This window comes from Rhipicephalus microplus, unplaced genomic scaffold (genome assembly GCF_043290135.1).
Source record: "Rhipicephalus microplus isolate Deutch F79 unplaced genomic scaffold, USDA_Rmic scaffold_163, whole genome shotgun sequence".
Lineage (NCBI taxonomy): Eukaryota > Metazoa > Arthropoda > Arachnida > Ixodida > Ixodidae > Rhipicephalus > Rhipicephalus microplus.
The window spans coordinates 294,914-311,983 of NW_027464734.1; the positions used below are offsets into that span (position 1 = coordinate 294,914).

At 51.1% G+C, this 17,070-nt stretch overlaps 1 long non-coding RNA gene across 1 annotated transcript; it reads right to left on the reverse strand.

Annotated features, from left to right (window-relative positions):
- Positions 1-14,822: 14,822 nt before the first annotated feature.
- On the reverse strand, positions 14,823-16,765 carry LOC142791313 (uncharacterized). Its single transcript, XR_012890157.1, has 2 exons — positions 16,710-16,765; positions 14,823-15,117 (listed from the first exon to the last, which is right to left on the reverse strand). It is a non-coding gene; the product is annotated as an uncharacterized LOC142791313 (long non-coding RNA).
- Positions 16,766-17,070: the final 305 nt, after the last annotated feature.

Sequence of the window (17,070 nt, forward strand, 5' to 3'; positions counted from 1 at the left end):
CAGACAGTCGTGCTCTACTCTTACCACCGTCAGAACATTTCTTAAGAGCTATCAGCCCAAAGAAAAAGAAGCGCCACACCACAACCGGGTGGCCTCGAACCTCCAACCTTTCGGTTAACAGCCGATCGCGCTCGCCAATTGCGCCACGGAGACAGACCTGCTCCACTCTCACCACCATCAGAACATATCTTCAAAGCTATCAGCCTAAAGAAAAAAAAGCAACACACCACTCCCGGGAGGGCTCGAACCTCCAACCTTTCAGTTAACAGCCGATCGCGATAGCCAATTGCGCCACGGAGACAGTCGTGCTCCAATCTCACCACCGTAAGAACATGTCTCCAAAGCTATCAGTGCAAAGAAAAAAGCAACACACTACTCTCGGGAGGGCTCGAACCTCCAACCTTTCGGTTAACAGCCGATCGCGCTAGCAAATTGCGCCCCGGAGACATTCCTTGTATACTTTCACCACCATCAGAACATATCTTCAAAGCTATCAGCCCAAAGAAAAAAAAAGCGCCGCACCACCACCGGGTGGGCTCGAACCTCCAACTTTTCGGTTAACTGCCGATCGCGCTAGCCAATTGCGCCACGGAGACAGTCGTGCTCCACTCTTACCAGCGTCAGAACATTTCTTCAGAGCTATCAGCCCAAAGAAAAAGAAGCGCCGCACCACCACCGCCTGGGCTCGAACCTCCAACCTTTCGGTCAACAGCAGATCGCGCTAGCCAATTGGGCCACGGAGACAGTCGTGCTCCAATCTCACCACCGTCAGAACATGTCTCCAAAGCTATCAGCGCAAAGAAAAAAGCAACACACCACTCCCGGGAGGGCTCGAAACACCAACCTTTCGGTTAACAGCCGATCGCGCTAGCAAATTGCGCCACGGAGACAGTCGTGCTCCACTCTCACCAGCATCAGAACATATCTTCAAAGCTATCAGCCCCAAAAAAAAAAGCACCGCACCACCAACGGGTGGGCTCAAACCTCCAACCTTTCGGTTAACAGCCGATCGCTCTAGCCAATTGTGCCATGGAGACAGTCCTGCTCCACTCTCACCAACATCAGAACATATCTTCAAAGCTATCAGCCTAAACAAAAAAGCAACACACCACTCCCGGGAGGGCTCGAACCCCCAACCTTTCAGATAACAGCCGATCGCAATATCCAATTGCGCCACGGAGACAGTCGTGCTCCAATCTCACCACCGTCAGAACATGTCTCCAAAGCTATCAGTGCAAAGAAAAAAGTGACACACCGTCCTCGGGTAGGCTCGAAACTCCAACCTTTCGGTTAGTAGCCGATCGCGCTAGCCAATTGCGCCACGGAGACAGTCGTGCTCCACTCTCACCACCTTCAGAACATATCTTCAAAGCTCCAGCCCGAAGAAAAAAAAAGCGCCGCACCACTATCGGGTGGGCTCGAAACTCCAAGCTTTCGGTTAACAGCCGATCGCGCTAGCCAATTGCGCCACGGAGACAGTCCTGCTCCACTCTCACCACCATCAGAACATATCTTCAAAGCTATCAGCCCAAAGAAAAAAAAGCGCCGCACCATTACCGGGTGGGCTCGAAACTCCAAGCTTTCGGTTAACAGCTGATCGCGCTAGCCGAATGCGCCACGGAGACAGTCCTGCTCCACTCTCACCACCATCAGAACATATCTTCAAAGCTATCAGCCCATAGAAAAAAAAGCGCCGCACCACCACCGGGTGGGCTCGAACCTCCAACTTTTCGGCTACTGCCGATCGCGCTAGCCAATTGAGCCACACAGACAGTCGTGCTCCACTCTTACCACCGTCAGAACATTTCTTAAGAGCTATCAGCCCAAAAAAAAAAGAAGCGCCGCACCACCACCGGGTGGGCTCGAAACTCCAAGCTTTCGGTTAACAGCCAATCGCGCGAGCCAATTGCGCCACGGAGACAGTCCTGCTCCGCTCTCACCAACATCAGAACATATTTTTAAAGCTATCAGCCCAAAGAAACAAAAAGCGCCGCACCACCACCGGCTGGGCTCGAACCTCCAACCTTTTAGTTAACAGCCGATCGCAATAGCCAATTGCGCCACGGAGACAGTCGTGCTCCAATCTCACCACCGTCAGAACATGTCTCCAAAGCTATCAGTGCAAAAAAAAAGAGCGCCGCACCACCCCCAGGTGAGCTAGAACCTCCAAACTTTCGGTTAACAGCCGATCGCGCTAGCCAATTGCGCCACGGAGACAGTCCTGCTCCACTCTCACCACCATCAGAACATATCTTCAAAGCTATCAGCCCAAAGAAAGAAAAGCGCCGCACCACCACCGGGTGGGCTCGATCCTCCAACCTTTCGGTTAACAGCTGATCGCTCTAGCCAATTGCGCCACGGAGACAGTCGTGCTCCACTCTTACCACCGTCAGAACATTTCTTCAGAGCTATCAGCCCAAAGAAAAAGAAGCGCCGCACCACCACCAGGTGGGCTCGAACCTCCAACCTTTCGATTAACAGCCGATCGCGCTAGCCAATTGCGCCACGGAGACAGTCGTGCTCCACTATCACCACCATCAGAACATATCTTCAAAGCTATCAGCGCAAAGAAAAAAAAGCGACACACCATCCTCGGGTGGGCTCGAAACTCCCTTTCGGTTAGTAGCCAATCGCGCTGGCCAGTTGCGCCACGGAGACAGTCCTACTCCACTCTCACCAACTTCAGAACATATCTTCAAAGCTCCAGCCCAAAGAAAAAAAAGCCCGCACCACCACCGGGTGGGCTCGAACCTCCAACCTCTCGGTTAACAGTGGATCGCGCTAGCCAATCGGGCCACGGAGACAGTCGTGCTCCGCTCTCACCACCATCAGAACATAACTTCAAAGCTATCAGCCCCCCAAAAAAAGTGCCGCACCACCACCGGGTGGGCTCAAACCTCCAACCTTTCGGTTAACAGGCGACCGCACTAGCCAATTGCGCCACGGAGACAGTCCTGCTCCACTCTCACCACCATCAGAACATATCTTCAAAGCTATCAGCCTAAAGAAAAAAAAGCAACACACCACTCCCGGGAGGGCTCGAACCTCCAAACTTTCAGTTAACAGCCGATCGCGATAGCCAATTGCGCCACGGAGACAGTCGTGCTCCAATCTCACCACCGTCAGAACATGTCTCCAAAGCTATCAGTGCAAAGAAAAAAGCAACACACTACTCGCGGGAGGGCTCGAACCTCCAACCTTTCGGTAAACAGCCGATCGCGCTAGCAAATTGCGCCACGGAGACAGTCCTGCTATACTCTCGCCACCATCAGAACATATCTTCAAAGCTATCAGCCCAAAGAAAAAAAAAGCGCCGCACCACCACCGGGTGGGCTCGAACCTCCAACCTTTCGGTCAACAGCCGATCGCGCTAGCCAATTGCGCCACGGAGACAGTCCTGCTCCACTCTCACCACCGTCAGAACATTTCTTCAGATCTATCAGCCCAAAGAAAAAAAAGCGCCGCTCCACCACCGGGTGGGCTCAAACCTCCAACCTTTAGGTTAACAGCGGATCGCGCTATCCAATTGGGCCACGGTGACAGTCGTTCTCCACTCACACCACCATCAGAACATATCTTCAAAGCTATCAGCCCCAAAAAAAGTGCCGCACCACGACAGGGTGGGCTCGAACCTCCAACCTTTCGGTTAACAGGTGACCGCGCTAGCCAATTGCGCCACGGAGACAGTCCTGCTCCACTCTCACCACCATCATAACATATCTTCAAAGCTATCAGCCCAAAGAAAAAAAAGAGCCGCACCACCACCGGGAGGGATCGAATCCCAACCTTTCGGTTAACAGCCGATCGCGCTAGCCAATCGCGCCACGGAGATAGTCGTGCTCCAATCTCACCACCGTCAGAACCTTTCTCCAAAGCTATCAGCGCAAAGAGAAAAAAGCGCCCCACCACCACCGGGTGGGCTTGAAACTCCAATTTTTCGGTTGACAGCTGAACGTGCTAGCCAATTGCGCCACGGAGACAGTCGTGCTCCACTCTTACCACCGTCAGAACATTTCTTCAGAGCTATCAGCGCAAGAGAAAAAAAAGCGCCCTACCACCACCGGGTGGGCTCGAACCTCCAACCTTTCGGTCAACAGCAGATCGCGCTTGCCAATTGCGCCACGGAGACAGTCGTGCTCCACTCTCACCACCATCAGAACATATCTTCAAAGCTATCAGAGCGAAAAGAACAAAAAAAAGCGACACACCGTCCCCGGGTGGGCTCAAACCTCCAACCTTTCGTTAACAGCCGATCGCGCTAGCCAATTGCGCCACGGAGACAATCCTGCTCCCCTCTCACCACCATCAAAACATATCTTCAAAGCTATCAGCCCAAAGAAAAAAGAGCGCCGCACCACCCCCAGGTGAGCTAGAACCTCCAACCTTTCGATTAACAGCTGATCGCGCTAGCCAATTGCGCCACGGAGACAGTCGTGCTCCACTCTCACCACCATCAGAACATATCTACAAAGCTATCAGCGCAAAGAAAAAGAAAGCGACACACCGTCCTCGGCTGGGCTCGAAACTCTAACCTTTCGGTTAGTAGCCGATCGCGCTGGCCAATTGCGCCACGGAGACAGTCCTGCTTCACTCTCACCACCTTCAGAACATATCTTCAAAGCTCCAGCCCAAAGAAAAAAAAGCGCCGCACCACTAACGGGTGGGCTCGAAACTCCAAGCTTTCGGTTAACAGCCCATCGAGCTAGCCAATTGCGCCACGGAGACAGTCCTGCTCCAATCTCACCACCATCAGAACATATCTTTAAAGCTATCAGCCCAAAAAACAAAAAGCGCCGCACCACCACCGGGTGGGCTCGAACCTCCAACCTTTCGGTTAGTAGCCGATCGCGCTGGCCAATTGCGCCACGGAGACAGTCCTGCTCCACTCTCACCACCTTCAGAACATATCTTCAAAGCTCCAGCCCAAAGAAAAAAAAGCACCGCACCACTAACGGGTGGGCTCGAAACTCCAAGCTTTCGGTTAACAGCCCATCGAGCTAGCCAATTGCGCCACGGAGACAGTCCTGCTCCACTCTCACCACCATCAAAACATATCTTTAAAGCTATCAGCCCAAAAAAAACAAAAAGCGCCACACCACCACCGGGTGGGCTCGAAACTCCAAGCTCTCGGTTAACAGCCGATCGCACTAGCCAATTGCGCCACGGAGACAGTCCTGCTCCGCTCTCACCACCATCAGAACATATCTTTAAAGCTATCAGCCCAAAGAAACAAAAAGCGCCGCACCACCACCGGGTGGGCTCGAACCTCCAACCTTTTGGTTAACAGCCGATCGCGCTCGCCAATTGCGCCACGGAGACGTCCTGCTCCACTCTCACACCATCAGAACATATCTTCAAAGCTATCAGCCTAAAGAAAATAAAGCAACACACCACTCCCGGGAGGGCTCGAACCTCCAACCTTTCAGTTACCAGCCGATCGCGATAGCCAATTGCGCCATGGATGCAGTCGTGCTCCAATCTCACCACCGTAAGAACATGTCTCCAAAGCTATCAGTGCAAAGAAAAAAGCAACACACTACTCGTGGGAGGGCTCGAACCTCCAACCTTTCGGTTAACAGCCGATCGCGCTAGCAAATTGCGCCCCGGAGACATTCCATTTATACTCTCACCACCATCAGTACAAATCTTCAAAGCTATCAGCCCAAAAAAAAAAGCGCCGCACCACCACCGGGTGGGCTCGAACCTCCAACCTTTCAGTTAACTGCCGATCGCGCTAGCCAATTGCGCCACGGAGACAGTCGTGCTTCACTCTTACCAGCGTCAGAACATATCTTCAAAGCTATCAGCCCAAAGAAAAAAAAGCGCCGCACCATTACCGGGTGGGCTCGAAACTCCAAGCTTTCCGTTAACAGCCGATCGCGCTAGCCAATTGCGCCACGCAGACAGTCCTGCTCCAATCTCACCACAGTCAGAACATGTCTCCAAAGCTATCAGCGCAAAGAAAAAAGCAACACACCACTCCCGGGAGGGCTCGAACCACCAACCTTTCGGTTAACAGCCGATCGCGCTAGCAAATTGCGCCACGGAGACAGTCGTGCTCCACTCTTACCAGCATCAGAACATTTCTTCAGAGCTATCAGCCCAAAGAAAAAGAAGCGCCGCACCACCCCCGGGTGGGCTCGAACCTCCAGCCTTTCGATTTACAGCCGATCGCGCTAGCCAACTGCGCCACGGAGACAGTCGTGCTCCACTCTCACCACCATCAAAACATATCTTCAAAGCTATCAGCGCAAAGAAAAAAAAGTGACACACCGTCCCCGGGTAGGCTCGAAACTCCAACCTTTTGGTTAGTAGCCGATCGCGCTAGCCAATTGCGCCACGGAGACAGTCGTGCTCCACTCTCACCACCTTCAGAACATATCTTCAAAGCTCCAGCCCGAAGAAAAAAAAGCGCCGCACCACTATCGGGTGGGCTCGAAACTCCAAGCTTTCGGTTAACAGCCGATCGCGCTAGCCAATTGCGCCACGGAGACAGTCCTGCCCCGCTCTCACCACCATCAGAATATATCTTTAAAGCTATCAGCCCAAAGAAACAAAAAGCGCCGCACCACCACCGGGTGGGCTCGAACCTCCAACCTTTCGGTTAACAGCCGATCGCGCTCGCCAATTGCACCACGGAGACAGCCCTGCTCCACTCTCACCACCATCAGAACATATCTTCAAGCTATCAGCAAAAAAAAAGCGCCGCACCATTACCGGGTGGGCTCCAAACTCCAAGCTTTCGGTTAACAGCTGATCGCGCTAGCCAATTGCGCCACGGAGACATTCCTGCTCCACTCTCACCACCATTAGAACATATCTTCAAAGCTATCAGCCCAAAAAAAAGTGCCGCACCACCACCGGGTGGGTTCGAACCTCCAACTTTTCGGTTAACTGCCGATCGCGCTAGCCAATTGCGTCACACAGACAGTCGTGCTCCACTCTTACCACCGTCAGAAAATTTTTTAAGAGCTATCAGCCCAAAAAAAAGAAGCGCCGCACCACCACCAGGTGGGCTCGAAACTCCAAGCTTTCGGTTAACAGCCAATCGCACTAGCCAATTGCGCCACGGAGACAGTCCTGCTCCGCTCTCACCAACATCAGAACATATTTTTAAAGCTATCAGCCCAAAGAAACAAAAAGCGCCGCGCCACCACCGGGTGGGCTCGAACCTCCAACCTTTCGGTTAACAGCCGATCCTGCTTGCCAATTGCGCCACGGAAACAGTCCTGCTCCACTCTCACCACCATCAGAACATATCTTCAAAGCTATCAGCCCAAAGAAAAAAAAAGCACCGCACCATTACCGGGTGGGCTCGAAACTCCAAGCTTTCGGTTAACAGCCGATCGCGCTAGCCAATTGCGCCACGGAGACAGTCCTGCTCCACTCTCACCACCATCAGAACATATCTTCAAAGCTATCAGCCCCCAAAGAAAAAAAAAGCGCCGCACCACCACCGGGTGGGCTCGAACCTCCAACTTTTTGGTTAACTGCCGATCGCGCTAGCCAATTGCGCCACGGAGACAGTCGTGCTCCACTCTTACCACCGTCAGAACATTTCTTAAGAGCTATCCGCCCAAAGAAAAAGAAGCGCCACACCACCACCGGGTGGGCTCGAAACTCCAAGCTCTCGGTTAACAGCCGATCGCACTAGCCAATTGCGCCACGGAGACAGTCCTGCTCCGCTCTCACTACCATCAGAACATATCTTTAAAGCTATCAGCCCAAAGAAACAAAAAGCGCCGCACCACCACCGGGTGGGCTCGAACCTCCAACCTTTCGGTTAACAGCGGATCGCGCTCGCCAATTGCGCCACGGAGACAGACCTGCTCCACTCTCACCACCATCAGAACATATCTTCAAAGCTATCAGCCTAAAGAAAAAAAAGCAACTTACCACTCCCGGGAGGGCTCGAACCTCCAAGCTTTCGGTTAACAGCCGATCGCGCTAGCCAATCGCGCCACGGAGACAGTCCTGCTCCACTCTCACCACCATCAGAAGATATCTTCAAAGCTATCAGCCCAAAGAAAAAAAAGCGCCGCACCACCACCGGGTGGGCTCGAACCTCCAACCTTTCAGTTATCAGCCGATCACGCTCGCCGATTGCGCCACGGAGACAGTCCTGCTCCACTCGCACCACCATCAGAACATACTTTCAAAGCTATCAGCGCAAAGAAAAACGCGACACACCACTCCCGGGAGGGCTGGAAACTCCAATTTTTCGGTTAACAGCCAAACGTGCTAGCCAATTGCGCCACAGAGACAGTCGTGCTCCACTCTCACCACCGTCAGAACATTTCTTCAGAGCTATCTGCCCAAAGAAAAAGAAGCGCCGCACCACCACCGGGTGGGCTCGAACCTCCAACCTTTAGGTTAACAGTGGATCGCGCTAGCCAATAGGGCTACGGAGACAGTCGTGCTCCACTCTCACCACCATCGGAACATATCTTCAAAGCTATCAGCCCAAAGAAAAAAAGTGCCGCACCACCACAGGGTGGGCTCGAACCTCCAACCTTTCGGTTAATAGCCGACCGCGCTAGCCAATTGCGCCACGGAGACAGTCCTGCTCCACTCTCACCACCATCAGAACATATCTTCAAAGCTATCAGCCAAAAGAAAAAAAAGCAACACGCCACTGCCTGGAGGGCTCGAACCTCCAAACTTTCAGTTAACAGCCGATCGCACTAGCCAATTGCGCCACGGAGACAGTCGTGCTCCGATCTCACCACCATCAGAACATGTCTCCAAAGCTATCAGCGCGAAGAAAAAAGCAACACGCCACTCCCGCGAGGGCTCGAACCACCAACCTTTCGGTTAACAGCCGATCGCGCTAGCAAATTGCGCCACAGAGACAGTCCTGCTAGACTCTCACCACCATCGGAACATATCTTCAAAGCAATCAGCCCATAGAAAAAAATCCCGCACCACCCCCTGGTGGGCTCGAACCTCCAACCTTTCGGTTAGGAGCCGATCGCTCTAGCCAATTGCGCCACGGAGACAGTCCTGCTCACTCTCACCACCATCAGAACATATCTTCAAAGCTATCAGCCTAAAGAAAAAAAAGCAACACACCACTCCCGCGAGGGCTCGAACCTGCAACCTTTCAGTTAACAGCCGATCGCACTAGCCAATTGAGCCACGGAGACAGCCGTGCTCCAATCTTACCACCATCAGAACATGTCTCCAAAGCTATCAGCGCAAAGAAAAAAGCAACACACCACTCCCGGGAGGGCTCGAACCACCAACCTTTCGGTTAACAGCCGATCGCGCTAGCAAATTGCGCCACGGAGACAGTCCTGCTAGACTTCCACCACCATCAGAACATATCTTCAAAGCTATCAACCCAAAGAAAAAGAAGTGCCGCACCACCACCGGGTGGGCTCGAACCTCCAACCTTTCGGTTAACAGCAGATCGCATAAGCCAATTGCGCGACGGAGACCGTCGTGCTCCACTCTCAACACCAAAAGAACATATCTTCAAAGATATCAGCGAAAAGAAAAAAAAGCGACACACCGTCCCCGGGTGGGCTCAAACCTCCAACCTTTCGGTTAACAGCCGATCGCGCTAGCCAATTATGCCACGGAGACAGTCCTGCTCCACTCTCACCACCTTCAAAACATATCTTTAAAGCTATCAGCCCAAAGAAAAAAGAGCGCCGCACCATCCCCGGGTGGGCTCGAACCTCCAACCTTTCGATTAACAGCCGATCGCGCTAGCCAATTGCGCCACGGAGACAGTCGTGCTCCACTCTCACCACCATCAGAACATATCTTCAAAGCTATCAGCGCAAATAAAAAAAAGCGACACACCGTCCCCGGGTGGGCTCGAACCTCCAATCTTTCGGTTAGCTGCCGATCGCGCTGGCCAATTGCGCTACGGGGACAGTCCTGCTCCACTCTCACCACCATCAGAACATATCTTCAAAGCTATCAGCCCAAAGAAAAAAAAGCGCCGCACCACCACCGGGTGGGCTCGAACCTCCAACCTTTAGGTTAACAGCGGGTCGCGCTAGCCAATTGGGCCACGGAGACAGTCGTGCTTCACTCTCACCACCATCAGAACATGTTTTCAAAGCTATCAGCCCCCCCAAAAAAAGTGCCGCACCACCACCGGGTGGGCTCGAACCTCCAACCTTTTGGTTAACAGGCGACCGCGCTAGCCAATTGCGCCACGGAGACAGTCCTGCTCCTCTCTCACCACTATCAGAACATATCTTCAAAGCAATCCGCCCATAGAAAAAAAGCCCGCACCACCACCGGGTGGGCTCGAACCTCCAACCTTTCGGATAACAGCCGATCGCTCTAGCAGATTGCGCCACGGAGACAGTCCTGCTCCACTCTCACCACCATCAGAACATATCTTCAAAGCTATCAGCCTAAAGAAAAAAGCAACTTACCACTCCCGGGAGGGCTCGAACGTCCAACCTTTCAGGTAACAGCCGATCGCACTAGCCAACGGCGCCACAGAGACAGTCGTGCTCTAATCTCACCACCATCAGAAAATGTCTACAAAGCTATCAGCGCAAAGAAAAAAGCATCACACCACTCCCGGGAGGGCTCGAACCACTAACCTTTCGGTTAACAGCCGATCGCGCTAGCAAATTGCGCCACAGAGACAGTCCTGCTCCACTCTCACCACCATCAGAACATATCTTCAAAGCTATCAGCCTAAAGAAAAAAAAGCAACACACCACTCTCGGGAGGGCTCGAACCTGCAACCTTTCAGTTAACAGCCGATCGCACTAGCCAATTGCGCCACGGAGACAGTCGTGCTCCAATCTCACCACCATCGGAACATGTCTCCAAAGCTATCAGCGCAAAGAAAAAAGCAACACACCACACCCGGGAGGGCTCGAACCACCAACCTTTCGGTTAACAGCCGATCGCGCTAGCCAATTGCGCCACGGAGACGGTCGTGCTCTACTCTTACCACCGTCAGAACATTTCTTTAGAGCTATCAGCGAAAAGAAAAAAAAGCGACACACCGTCCCCGGGTGGGCTCAAACCTCCAACCTTTCGGTTAACAGCCGATCACGCTAGCCAATTGCGCCACGGAGACAGTCCTGCTCCATTCTCACCACCATCAAAACATATCTTCAAAGCTATCAGCCCAAAGAAAAAAGTGCGCCGCACCATCCCCGGGTGGGCTCGAACCTCCAACCTTTCGATTAACAGCCGATCGCGCTAGCCAATTGCGCCACGGAGACAGTCGTGCTCCACTCTCACCACCATCAAAACATATCTTCAAAGCTATCAGCCCAAAGAAAAGAAAGCGCCGCACCACCACCGGGTGGGCTCGAACCTCCAACTTTTCGGTTAACTGCCGATCGCGCTAGCCAATTTCACCACGGAGACAGTCGTGCTCCACTCTTACCACCATCAGAACATTTCTTCAGAGCTATCAGCCCAAAGAAAAAGAAGCGCCACACCACCACGGGATGGGCTCGAACCTCCAATCTTTCGGTCAACAGCAGATCGCGTTAGCCAATTGCGCGTTGGAGACAGTCGTGCTCCACTCTCAACACCATCAGAACATATTTTCAAAGCTATCAGCGAAAAGAAAAAAAAGCGACACACCGTCTCCGGGTGGGCTCAAACCTCCAACCTTTCGGTTAACAGCCGATCGCGCTAGCCAATTGCGCCAAGGAGACAGTCCTGCTCCACTCTCACCACCATCAGAACATATCTTCAAAGCTATCAGACCAAAGAAAAAAAAGCGCCGCACCACTACCGGGTGGGCTCGAAACTCCAAGCTTTCGGTTAACGGCCGATCGCGCTAGCCAATTGTGCCACGGAGACAGTCCTGCTCCATTCTCACCACCATGAGAAGATATCTTCAAAGCTATCAGCCAAAAGAAAAAAAAGCGCCGCACCACCACCGGGTGGGCTCGAACCTCCAACCTTTCGGTTATCAGCCGATCACGCTCGCCAATTGCGCCACGGAGACAGTCCTGCCCCACTCGCACCACCATCAGAACATATCTTCAAAGCTATCAGCCCGAAGAAAAAAAGCGCCGCACCACTTCCGGGTGGGCTCGAAACTCCAAGCTTTCGGTTAACAGCCGATCGCGCTAGCCAATTGCGCCACGGAGACAGTCCTGCTCCACTCTCACCACCATCAAAACATATCTTCAAAGCTATCAGCCCAAAGAAAAAAGAGCGCCGCATAATCCCCGGGTGGGCTCGAACCTCCAACATTTCGATTAACAGCCGATCGCGCTAGCCAATTGCGCCACGGAGACAGTCGTGCTCCACTCTCACCACCATCAGAACATATCTTCAAAGCTATCAGCGCAAAGAAAAAAAAGCGACACACCGTCCCCGGGTGGGCTCAAAACTCCAATTTTTCGGTTAACAGCCGATTGTGCTAGCCAATTGCGCCAAGGAGACAGTCGTGCTCCAATCTCACCAGCATCAGAACATTTCTCCAAAGCTATCAGTGCAAAGAAAAAAAAAGCGCCGCACCACCACCGGGTGGGCTCGAACCTCCAACCTTTTGGTTAACAGCAGATCGCGTTAGCCAATTGCACAACGGAGACCGTCGTGCTCCATTCTCAACACCATCAGAACATATCTTCAAAGCTATCAGCGAAAAGAAAAAAAAGTGACCCACCGTCCCCGGGGGGGCTCAAACCTCAAACCTTTCGGTTAACAGTCGATCGCGCTAGCCAATTTCGCCACGGAGACAGTCCTGCTCCATTCTCACCACCATCAAAACGTATCTTCAAAGCTATCAGCCCAAAGAAAAGAAAGAGCCGCACCACTACCGGGTGGGCTCGAAACTCCAAGCTTTCGGTTAACAGCCGATCGCGCTAGCCAGTTGCGCCACGGAGACAGTCGTGTTCCGCGCTCACCACCGTCAGAACATTTCTTCAGATCTATCAGCCCAAAGAAAAAAAAGCGCCGCACCTTCACCGGGTGGGCTCGAACCTCCAACCTTTAGGTTAACAGCGGATCGCGCTAGCCAATTGGGCCACGGAGACAGTCGTGCTCCACTCTCACCACCATCAGAACATATTTTCAAAGCTATCAGCCCCCAAAAAAAGTGCCGCACCACCACCGGGTGGGCTCGAACCTCCAACCTTTCGGTTAACAGGCGACCGCGCTAGCCAATTGCGCCACGGAGACAGTCCTGCTCCTCTCTCACCACTATCAGAACATATCTTCAAGCAATCCGCCCATAGAAAAAAAGCCCGCACCACCACCGGGTTGGCTCGAACCTCCAACCTTTCGGTTAACAGCCGATCGCTCTAGCAGATTGCGCCACAGAGACAGTCCTGCTCCACTCTCACTACCATCAGAACATATCTTCAAAGCTATCAGCCTAAAGAAAAAAAAGCAACTTACCACTCCCGGGAGGGCTCGAACCTCCAACCTTTCAGTAAACAGCCGATCGCACTAGCCAATTGCGCCACTGAGACAGTCGTGCTCCAATCTCACCACCATCAGAACATGTCTCGAAAGCTATCAGCGCAAAGAAAAAAGCATCACACCACTCCCGGGAGGGCTCGAACCACTAACCTTTCGGTTAACAGCCGATCGCGCTAGCAAATTGCGCCACGGAGACAGTCCTGCTAGACTCTCACCACCATCAGAACATATGTTCAAAGCTATCAGCCCAAAGAAAAAAAAGCGCCGCACCACCACCGGGTGGGCTCGAACCTCCAACCTTTCGGTTAACAGCAGATCGCATTAGCCAATTGCGCGACGGAGACCGTCGTGCTCCACTGTCAACACCATCAGAACATATCTTCAAAGCTATCAGCGAAAAGAAGAAAAAGCGACACACCGTCCTCGGGTGGGCTCAAACCTCCAACCTTTCGGTTAACAGCCGATCGCGCTAGCCAATTGCGCCACGGAGACAGTCTTGCTCCATTCTCACCACCATCAAAACATATCTTCAAAGCTATCAGCCCAAAGAAAAAAGAGCGCCCCACCATCCCCGGGTGGGCTCGAACCTCCAACCTTTCGATTAACAGCCGATCGCGCTAGCCAATTGCGCCACGGAGACAGTCGTGCTCCACTCTCACCACCATCAGAACATATCTTCAAAGCTATCAGCGAAAAGAAAAAAAAGCGACACACCGTCTCCGGGTGGGCTCAAACCTCCAACCTTTCGGTTAACAGCCGATCGCGCTAGCCAATTGCGCCACGGAGACAGTCCTGCTCCACTCTCACCACCATCAAAACATATCTTCAAAGTTATCAGCCCAAAGAAAAAAGAGCGCTGCACCATCCCCGGGTGGGCTCGAACCTCCAACATTTCGATTAATATCCGATCGCGCTAGCCAATTGCGCCACGGAGACAGTCCTGCTCCACTCTCACCACCATCAGAACATATCTTCAAAGCTATCAGCCCAAAGAAAAAAAAGCGCCGCACCACTACACTCTAAGCCAAAACGGAGCAACAGGGGTATAGGGGTTGCTCCTTTCAGGGAGCATTTGCATTGCCACTCCCATTACTCTCCTAAAAGGAGTAACTGCAGAGGGAGGAACCGTTCTCTCCTTTCAGTTCCTCCTTCGGGGGATGAACAGTTACTCCCTCCAGTTCCTCCCTGCAGACCAACAGTTACTCCCACCAGTTGCTCCCTGCCGACCAACCATTACTCCCACCAGTTGCTCTCCTAAGAGCAACATTTACTCTTTACCGTTACTCCCACGTTTTCGCAGTTACTCTTTGAAAACCAACTGCACATGCTTCCAGTTACTCCTTGGGGAAATGAGTATTTATCTCGAGTATGCTTGTCACACGCTTAACACATGGCGAGAGCTCCTTGGAAGAGCACTGCTTGGGTGCTTCTAACACAAAAAGTGGACAATATTGAAAGGAAAATAAATGCTTTATTGTTCTTTTTATGAGGCGACGTGTGACCACACGTAAAAGTAGACTTCGCCACACCACAGCCAGCACTAAACAAACACCATAATACATCAAAGGTTTTCTGCGTCATCCGTGGAAAAACAATCTTGAATTTCTAGCATAGGGCAGTCTGTGTCATCATTGGTGAGAGAAGGGCAACTTCTCCAATTCTGAAGAACTCAAGTTTCGCAGCTGGTGTTTCCATCAGGCTAGCGCAGCAGAACGTCACCGCAGGCATATGTGAAGCATCTCATTGCTGCAAGAAAAAAAATAGAAGTGTGAGGTTAAACATGCCAGAATCGATTCATAACAATGAGTCACACACACTGCAGCAGCGCTTACATTCTAGGATGTCTACTGCAAAACGAAATGTGAAAAAAAGGAAGGTTCGGCCAAACGTTCCTTGGCAAGCCATATAAATGCTGATGTGGTAGACGCTCTTCACATGATGTCTCAGACAGCAATATTCTGGAAGAAAATGTGCAGCACCTCAACAAGGCATATTTGTAGCAGTTAAAGATACCCTTAGGTTCAGTTAACTTGTTTCCTATACACAGCTGAGTGACATTTCTATGAGCCCATTCACCAATGGGCATTCTAAATGAGGTCATGTGTGTGGCAAATAACACGTACTGTCCGCTCATGTTAAAATACTTATTTAGCTCGTGCACATAGTTGCTCTCGATTCTGCTGTTCTATCATACGCTGCTGCGTCTTGAATTGTGCAATACCTGTAGGCACAAGCCAAGCATGCAAAGCCTGCTTGAAAGCAACCATTTGCAGAGGCTACATGATAATCTTCAGTATATTTCTTTGTACCTGACGCAAACGGCTGGACAAAACTATAGACAAATAAATGTAGACCGTGCTACCTTCAAAAATTGCTTTAAATTTAGAAAACTAGGGTGCATTTGTTCACTCGGTTGACGAGTCACAGCCACGAGATATGTAAACGAAGCAATATATGTTAAGGCATGCACAGATATTCTGATTCTTTGTTTGACAGTGTCACAGATAGCTTGCCAATACATATATATTTGAGAGCAACAAGATGTGAAGCTTTTATTACTTCAACGTCTTGTTGGTTCACAGCCAAACAGGTTACTGCTTGTTAGACCAATTGGAATAAGCACACCATGGTTTCCAAAAAAAAAAACATTATTAGAAGTTAGCTCCCGGTTTGAATGTCTGCCTATTTATTTTGTACTGCCTTCTACATGTGCCACAAAGACATTTGTTGAGGATGTGCTACCAGTCAAGCCAAGATCGCATACTTGGTCAATGTGATGGAAATACAAACGTTAGAAACACTGCCACCTCTAGTAAGAGCATAACACTTCAGTATCTTGGACTAGCAAAGAGGTGCACAAGAAAGTTAAGCCCACTCTTGCGGAACTTTGAACGCGAATATTTCAGAGTGGGGGAGGTCAACATGCTGTGGCACTTTTAAACCCACGAAACATCTGCAGAAAACAGGGTAAAGGTAAGTCAAGAAATGCTGTTATGAAGGCCTGCGCATGGACAGCTTTGTGAATCTAGGCCCAAGTGTTATGCTTTGTGCAAGCCAAAATCCATGTAAATAGGGAAAGCATACCTTTAGGAGTACCAGCGTAACCAAATCTTGGCAGTTGGCTTTTTAGTACAAACAGCAATCCCTGCAATAAAAACATAAACATTTTATCTTAACGGTAACAGTGTGAGCACACACGCGGGCCAGCGGAGCCATGTCGAATTGTCAGTGCCAGTGTAACCATGTGGCATAATGAACTATTCTCTGGCCAACACATGCACAGTTTGCCCCTAAAAGGCGATGCTTTCATATACGTAGTACAAAAAGTCTGCACTTACCAAAATTCACTTGCTTTCTGTACTTTAGCACCGTTGGGAGCATCTTTATCTGCAGTGTAACCAAATTTGTGTCATATCCCTGAAAAAAAAAGTAAAAGACATGCATCAAATATTGTTTCATTTGGTAGCAGTGAAGTCAGGTTAAGAACAGCCAAGTGGGAATCAGCCTAATTATGTGCATGCGGCAAATCCCAAACGGCGTTATTGAGGTTGTCGAAATTTTCGTCGATTGGTATTAACGTCGATATGTGACTTCAACGGCATGCCAAGTTTTCACAGCGCACAAAGATTTCATGATGCAGAATAATGACAGCACTAACGAGAACATACAGCATTTATGATTGTCTTTTACAATATTCAG